At 44.0% G+C, this 7,909-nt stretch overlaps 1 pseudogene; it reads right to left on the bottom strand.

Annotated features, from left to right (window-relative positions):
- Positions 1–202: 202 nt before the first annotated feature.
- On the bottom strand, positions 203–1,457 carry LOC101958663 (26S proteasome regulatory subunit 7 pseudogene; annotated as a pseudogene).
- Between the last annotated feature and the right edge of the window lie 6,452 nt (positions 1,458–7,909).

Below are 7,909 nucleotides of genomic sequence, written 5' to 3' on the forward strand. Positions count from 1 at the left end.
CTCAAAATTTAAAAAATTAAAAAGGGGCTAGAGATGTGACTCAGTGGTTGAGCACCCCTGGTTTCAATCCCTGGCATCAAATAAATATTTTTTTTTACAATTTTTAAACCATTTATTTTTGTGTGTGAGGTGTTATTGGTATTAACAAGTCTTTATAAGCTTAAGATTCTAACTAAAGTTTTTATTTGAAAGCCTTTGGGGCTCAGTTGTATGTCATGTAGCGAGGAGTAGCACTGAATTTGGCATAAGACTTAATGACTTATTTACAGCTTCCAAGAAATCCTTCTCAGTAGCAATTTTTTGCCATGCTCGGATTGCAAACATACCAGCTTTTGTGCAGACACTTCTAATCTCAGCACCAGTGATATTTGGACATTGTCGTGCTAACAATTCAAATCTGATATCTCTTTCAACACTAATTGAAGGAGAATGAATCTTAAAGATGTGAGTCTGAACCTCTGAATCAGGTAAACTAAATTCAATCCTGTATCCAATATCCCTGGCCTCATCAGTGTTGGGTCTAGAGTATAAGATCTGTTGGTGGCCATAAGCACTTTAATGTTGCCTCAAGGATCAAAAACATGCAGCTGATTAATCAGTTTCAACATTGTTCTCTGTACTTCATTGTCACCTCCAGCACCAACATCAAACCGAGCCCCCAACGGCATCGATTTCATCAAAGAAGATAAGGCAGGCTTTTTTTTTTGTGCTGGCCATTTCAAAAAGCTCATGAACCATTCGAGCCCCCTCTGCAACATATTTCTGTACAAGTTCAGATCCAGTAACTCGAATGAAGCAAGCAACAGTCCTATTAGCAACTGCCTTGGAACAGAGTGTCTTGCCTATGCCTGGGGGACCAAACAGCAGCACACTCTTGGGAGGCTCAATGCCAAGGTTAACAAACCTCTCTGTTCCTTACTACCACCAACATCACTGTAAGTGACATCAGGTTTTTTCTCCATTTGCATCATGGTAACTGTTGTGTCAATTTTAGGAAGCAGTGGAATGTGGATTTGATACTTATTTCTGTCCACACCAACTCTCATTCCTTCTTCAATGTGAGTAGGTGCCACCTGATTGCTGAGGTCTACCATGAACTTGGCAAACTGTTTCATATTGATAATGAATTTTGGGTCATCTGAATCAGCATTAATTATCTTTGAACACCTTGCAACCTGTAAAGGCTGTTCGCTCTGGAGAGTTTGCTTATCTGCAGCCAAGTTCCAGAGTGCTGGTGGGGCCAGGCCAGTGTCAGATTCTTTAATACTAGTGAGCTCATTAATTTTCTTGAGAAGTTGTTGAATGTCATCCTCAACCTGCTTAATCTTCCATGAGTAAGTAGTCTGACTGTAAGTTTTCAGCAAGGCAATATCCCCCCTTATCTAGAGCTCAGATGGCTTGTCATCCTTCTCATCCTCTTTGATTTCCCACTGATCAGCACTGAGGTAATTCAGCATTTTTAGAAAATGCAAGTGTCTTCCTTACTTTCTCAGTGATTACACAGCATCTCTAAAATAAATTTTTACAAAAATCATTTCTATTAGGCTTTCATGTCAAAATATTCCAAAACTAGAGAAGAGATGAGAACAACTGAGCTCACTGCCTTTATCCGTAATGATAGCAGCTGGCTCCCAGTGGACAGGGAGGGTAAGGGTACAGGAAACTCCACACATGACAGTTATCTGTGTGTGGAAATGAGTGCAAAGTTGTTTTCACATTTAATTCAGATTTATTTTAATTTTTTACTTAAATTTGATTTTAAAAATCTTTTTTTTGTGTGTGATGTTGGGGAGGCAACCTAGGGCCTCACCCATTCTAGGCACACCTCTGCCACCAAGTGCAGCCCAGCCCCCTACAATTTTTTTGTGTAGGTTTTGCTTTCTATGTCTTCTTTGAACAATCTTTCCTCACTCCAAGATGATCTTATTTAGAAGCATGCTGTTAACAGATCCAGGCATGTAAGGATTTTCCAGAGAGCCACCTGCTAAGCGTGGTTTTTAACCTGTGCCCTTGGACTGCAGCACCTTCAGGTTACTGAGAGTGGTCCAGTTCAGAATGCAGCCGTCTTGCTACATGTGCCCATGGACACACCTGAGAAGGGTGTGTGTCCTGCCATATGGGGTGCTGAATTTCCTGGGTGACACCTGGGACTGGCTGGTCTGTAGCTTTCTCCACAACATCTGTACCATATTCATTCTCCTGCCTTTTGTTCCATCAGTCACTGAAGAGGAGGCATAGAGCTCCACAGAGCTATGGATCTGCCCACTCCTCCTATCAGGATTTTGGTTTGGGGGTGGATTTTATTCTCCATCCTGGGGTTTAGTCCTACTTGGTACCTTTGTTCTCTATTCCTCTGTGACTCCTACTTTGACTTTTTTTTTCCTTTTTGTTGTGCTGGGGATGGAACCTATGGTCCCAGCCAAGCTAGACAAGTGCTCTGTAGCTATGCCCCAACCCCAGCCCTGGCCCTTTTGTGGCTTTTGCATATTGCTTAGTATTCCAGTTCATCATTTATTTAGCTTAGATTTTTGCATCTCTGGGTCCCCTTTCTCCTTCTGTAGTACAGTTCTCAATGGGGACAGGGGTATTTAAGCCCCCCTTCTACCCAAAGGGGCCTTGCAATACCCAGAGACACATATGCCTTTAAAAACTGGGGTGGAAGCAAGACCAGCAGCACCTTCCAGGTGGGGGCCTGGCACACTGCTCAACATCCTACAGTGCACAGGATGACCTCCACTATACAGAATGGCCTTATCCCCAAAATACAACAGTGCTAACTTCAGGAAATTATGCCAGAATTACATTAGACATAATTATTATTACAATGATTTTTTTTTGTATTGGGGAGTGAACCTAGGTGCACTCAACCACTGAGTTTAAAAGTTATTTTAACTGGTTTAAAAGTTATTTTTTTTAATGGTAGTAAACTCAACCTGAATTTTACCATTTCAACAATTTTCCAGAATATACAATATGTCAATGACATCACATTGTCACACAACCAAATTTTAGGACTCTTTTCATCTTGCAAAACTGAAACTCTGTCCTATTAAAGACTAACTCCCCTTCCCCCAACCCTGGCAAGCCACACTACTCTTTTTCTGAGTGTGAAGATGCTAGGGACCTCTTGGGTGGAGTCACATGGTAATTGCCATTTTGAGGTCTGCTTTGGTTCATTAGCTCAACGTCCTTAGCATGCATCTGCAGCATGTGACTGAGCCTACCTCCATGGCAAGGCTTAGCACCCTATACAAATGCCATCTCTCCCTCCTCCATTAACCTTTCCACAGTCCCCTGGATTCAGTGAGTCTTTTTCTCCAACTGCCTTCAAGACTATCTTTCTTTGGTGCCCAGAAGTCATGATTGTGCTGGATGTGAGTGACCTGCCCCTCTCCTTCCTGGAGTCTGCAGGATCTATGGCGTGCTGCTCTCCATGCTGGAAAACTCAAGCATGATCCTTCTTTTTTCCTTTGGCCTCTTTCTCCTCTTTACTCACCTTGTTTTCACTCACAGGCCTCAGAAGCTCTGTTCTGCTCTTTTCCCCTCTGCAACTTCTCTATGTGAGCATGACATTTCTATTTCCTAGTTCTCCAGTTTTTGGCCCCTTCCCCCTGCTGTCTCCAGGAGGTTACTGAGCCATAACTAAGAGTCTCCATATCCACTTCAGGTGTCATCTTCCCACTCAGTTCTTTTCTTAATACCCCTTGATTTCCACTGTTCTTCTGAAATCCCCCATCTGTTGGTAACATTGTCCACTTTTTCTGAAGGTCCTCTACAATATTCCTCAAAGTTGTTCTTTTAAAAAATTGCTTTTTAGTTGTAGTTGGATACAATACCTTTATTTAATTTATTTATTTTTATGTTGTGCTGAGGATGAAATCCAGGGCCTCGCATGTGCACGTGAACGTGCTAGATAACTCTAATGCTGAGCCAAAACCCTAACCCCCTCACAATTGTTCTTAACACCCTTTCTGAATCCCCCCATTTAGGCCATTTATAGGTTTTACCCCCTATTTTCTCCCTGGCCATACATCAGCTTCTTCTCAGTACAGGGGTTATGATGGAGAGGAGCCAGGGCTTTGCTGTAGCTTTAGTGAGACTCAGGTCGTAGAAACTTTCCATCCTTTGATGGTAGGGCCACAGTACCCCTAGCAGAAGCCAGAATATGAGTGTCCACAGTAACTGGCTCCCATCTCCTGCTTCACCCTTCAGCAAGCTCTGTGCATTCAAATCTCAAAAACAGTGAATTTTCCAGTTCTTAGTCTCTCTCTCCACTGAATGGCCTGTGTCTTGTCCACACTGCAGGTCCCAGTGAACTCATGGTAATTTTCTCTGTACTCTTGCCTACCAACACAACCACACCCCAGGAGGACTGAGCCTCCCACACTCGGGACAGTGCACCATTCTCACAATCAGTGAGCAGAGAGTGTGGAAGTCTTCTGCTTCCTCCAGCCAGTTCTCTGGCCTGAGCGTTATGGTCAGCAAAAGAAAGATCTTGCTTTGAGCCCTACAAAAAACTCACTCACCACTCCCCACTTCAGCTAAAAGGCAAAGTCAGAAGCCATGAACTAGAATTTGCAGTACTCAGAGTTGTTTCCTGGTACACACAGAGGTGCTAAGTGTTTGTCACATAAGTGAGTGAACACACATTAACACAGTTATAAGAGAATGAATGCCCAGTGCAGTGGCCAAGCCTGCAATTCCCATTGATCCAGAGACAGGAGGATCACAAGTTCAGGCCAGGCCAGACAACTTAGCAAGACTCGTGTCAAAAATTAAAAATTTAAGAAACGACTGAGGATTTAGCTCAGTGGCAAAATGATAAAGAATCATTATTCCAAGATGTGCTTATATAAATGCAGCTTTACAACTTACTCATTTAGGCATTTTTCCTGAAACTGAGAGAAGGGAATTCCCTTGAGGGCATCCCAGATGTTCTCAGGCTGGCTCACAAAATTCTTTCTAGGAGGAACCAGATGCATACAGTAGTGCAGGACAGAGATGATGCCCAGCCAGTCAACAACCCTTACAGCCATACACCTTTGGCACAAGTTGACCAAGTACTCTTGGAAGGGAACGAAGACCTACTGTGAGCTGTGGTTGGCTGCGTCCAACCTACCCTGCAGTCTGATGTCCTAGGAGAGAAGGGAAATCCACTTATACCCTGCAGAAGTAACATATGGCACACCTGGACCAAATCCCAGACCAGGAGTCACAGGGTGGCAAGTGGGACAAGTTCCCTGAAACTGAACTTGGATGGGTCCCAGTGCAACAAGACATTACATATTCCTACAGACTCCCACTGGAGTCATATCCACCTACATTACACAGCTGAGGGATTGAGGCCCTCAGTTTCCAGCAAAGGAATTCACACAGGGCCTAGGATTTGAACCAGACAATCTGGCGAAGGTGGAACTAAACACAAAGAAAACTTAAAAAAAAAAAAAACTGGGATTGAACCCAGTGACACTCTACCACTAAGCTACATACTCAATCTTTTTTATTTTGAGATATAGCCTCCCTAAGTTTCCAAGATTGTCCTTGAACTGTGATCCTCCTGCCTCAACATCCTGAGTCTCTGGTATTATACGCATGTGCCACCATGCTCAGCTGCAAAGCCACTTTTTAAAAGGAACAACACTTGGTGTATATCCCACAGGCACAGAAATAAATGCTTCTTTCTTTTCTCAAACCCATGTACAGCTGTTTGTAGATTTCCTTATCACCATCCTTCTTTCACAGAGGGCACGGAAACTGCCTGGGTGTTTAAAACTTAGGAAACCCACAGCTGCTAAGAGCTCAGGAAAGGCCACCTGATGTTACCCAAGCTCAACCCAAACAGAAGCAGAAGAGACCCTGATCCTCCAATCACAGCAGCTCAGAAGAGGTCTCCCCTACCACATTAAAGGCCATGGATAACCCAGCAGGGGCAGTGTGCTTCAAGAGCTACCAGCACAGGTGAGACAACAGGGATAGCATTCCTGTGGGTTCTGCAGCTTTCCTAGGTGATACCTGCGGCAGGCCTTGGCACCAATGCTAAGGCATGTTGAGCTTGAAGAGGAAGGTCCTCCCAGGAGAACATATATTTTATATTATTCATTTATTTTTCCAGATGTGGTTCCACTAAGTTATCCAGGCTAGCCTTAAGCTCTTGGGTAAAAGCAACCTTCCTGCCTCAGCCCTTTCTGTAGACACTGGCTGTCCTGGCCTGCCTGGGCACCCAGCCCTCTCCTGAGCTCTCCCCAGGGCCTAGGATTTAAAAATGTGTTTTCTGGGATGACCTGAAGCACCTGGGCTCCAGATGTTCTCCTGCCTCATCCTCTTGAGTGGCTGTATGTGCACCATGATACCTGGCAGTACATGTAATTTTCATAAATTTAGTGTACTCTGAGGACTTCAGCTTTGAGGCAAAACTGGACTTCATCATATATTTCCACATGCAAAGATGGAGTTTCTGCTCTGACAAGTGCCACAGAGGGAGGGGCTGGAGTGGAGTCAGGAGAAGCTCCAGAGGATGCTATGCCCAAATCAGCATATGAACCCTGGCTAACTGTCACCTGGCGGGGATAGGGTAGAACTAGGGTGGCAGGGCCAACCAATGTGACAGCAGTGTGCACAGCACCTGCATTGAGCCTCGGGAGTCCAGCACCTCGGGAGTCTTACTGCTACTTTTTTTGTCTCTCTATACATAGGGCTTTTTTTGGTATCAGGGATTGAACCCAGGGGTGCTTTACTACTGAGCCATGTCCCCAACCCCTTTTACTTTTTTATGTTAAGAAGGAGGGGCTGGAGATGTGGCTCAAGCGGTAGCGTGCTCGCCTGGCATGCGTGCGGCCCGGGTTCGATCCTCAGCACCACATACCAACAAAGATGTTGTGTCTGCTGAGAACTAAAGATAAATATTAAAAATTCTCTCTCTCTCTCTCTCTCTCTCTCTCTCTCTCTCTCTCTCTCTCCTCTCTCACTCTCTCTTTGAAAAAAAAAAGAAGAAAGATCTCCCTAAACAGTTTAGGGCCTCTTAAATTGCTGAGACTGGCCTCAAACTTGCAGTCTTCCTGCTTCATTCTCTGGAGTTGATAGGATAACAAGCAATTGTGCTCAGCTGTCTTTGTCCACCTTATATGTCTTTCTTTCTCTCTTTCTTTCTTTCTTTCTTTCTTTCTTTCTTTCTTTCTTTCTTTCTTTCTTTCTTCCTTTCTCTCTCTTTTTCTTTCTTTCTTTCTCTCTTTCTTTCTTTCTTTGACAGTGCTGGTGATGGAACCCAGGGCCTTTTGCATACTAGGCAAGTGCTCTACCCCTGAGCTATATCCCCAACTCTTTCATTCATTTTTACATTTTGAATTAGATTTTGCTAAGTTGCCCAGGCTGCCCTCAAACTTTTGATCCTCCCGCTTCAGCCTCCTAAATTACCTGGAGTTCAGCCATGCATCATGGTGCTTGGCTAACCACTTTTGTTTTCTAATTATTTACAGTTAACATTACTGGATTTTCTAGGTCTATAATTGTGTCTTTGGCAGCTGGCCCTCAGAGAAGACTTGAATTCAGCCCTTGCCCTGTACTGGGCACCTGCTAATAGCTCATGTCTGCCGAGTAATCTACACCATCCTATTTGGGGTGGGTGTTGCTGTTCCCAGTATGTACTCTGAAGTCATTTACCAGAACAGAACTCAGTTGTTAGTGAGAGATGTAGTTTTGGTATAAATATTTAACCTGGGTTTGATCATGTTTAAAGCTTTACCAGGCTTGCTAAACTGCATGACTAAGCAGAGACTTGGTTTTAAGCTCATCATTTTGGGTTGTCTGGGATTATTCTCTGCAGGGGTGTGCCCTGCCCATGGTAGCTGATGGAGTGAGTTCTGATCACCTCAGTTTACCAGAGTCCTCTTGTTTTTTTTTTCCTTTCATTATC

Source organism: Ictidomys tridecemlineatus, unplaced genomic scaffold (genome assembly GCF_052094955.1).
Source record: "Ictidomys tridecemlineatus isolate mIctTri1 unplaced genomic scaffold, mIctTri1.hap1 Scaffold_252, whole genome shotgun sequence".
NCBI classification, from domain to species: domain Eukaryota; kingdom Metazoa; phylum Chordata; class Mammalia; order Rodentia; family Sciuridae; genus Ictidomys; species Ictidomys tridecemlineatus.